Below are 299 nucleotides of genomic sequence, written 5' to 3'. Positions count from 1 at the left end.
CCTCGGCCTGCCGGCTCGTCTCTCCCTCCTCGCAGCCTCTCCTCCCCCTCCCGGAGGAACGCCTGGCAGCCAGGGGCACACGGAGACGGCAGCGCCCAAGGGCGAGCGCACGCACCCAGGCGCCGGGTGCGGGAGGCTGCGTGAGCCTCGCGCGGGTGGATATGAGTGCGTGTTGACAGAGCGCAGCGCAGGCGGCGGGCGGCAGGACTTCGCTGTGGGCGGTGGTGTGGGCTCCCTGGGAGTGTGTTTTGAGTTTCTGTGGATGTGCCTGTCGTTTCATGTATCCCCGCGTGCCTAGC

The sequence above is a fragment of the Bison bison genome, unplaced genomic scaffold (genome assembly GCF_000754665.1).
Source record: "Bison bison bison isolate TAMUID 2011002044 unplaced genomic scaffold, Bison_UMD1.0 scf7180017864383, whole genome shotgun sequence".
Taxonomy (NCBI): Eukaryota; Metazoa; Chordata; class Mammalia; order Artiodactyla; family Bovidae; genus Bison; species Bison bison.
The sequence above is the reverse complement of the archived record's forward strand: the minus strand, read 5'-3'. Positions refer to the sequence as shown.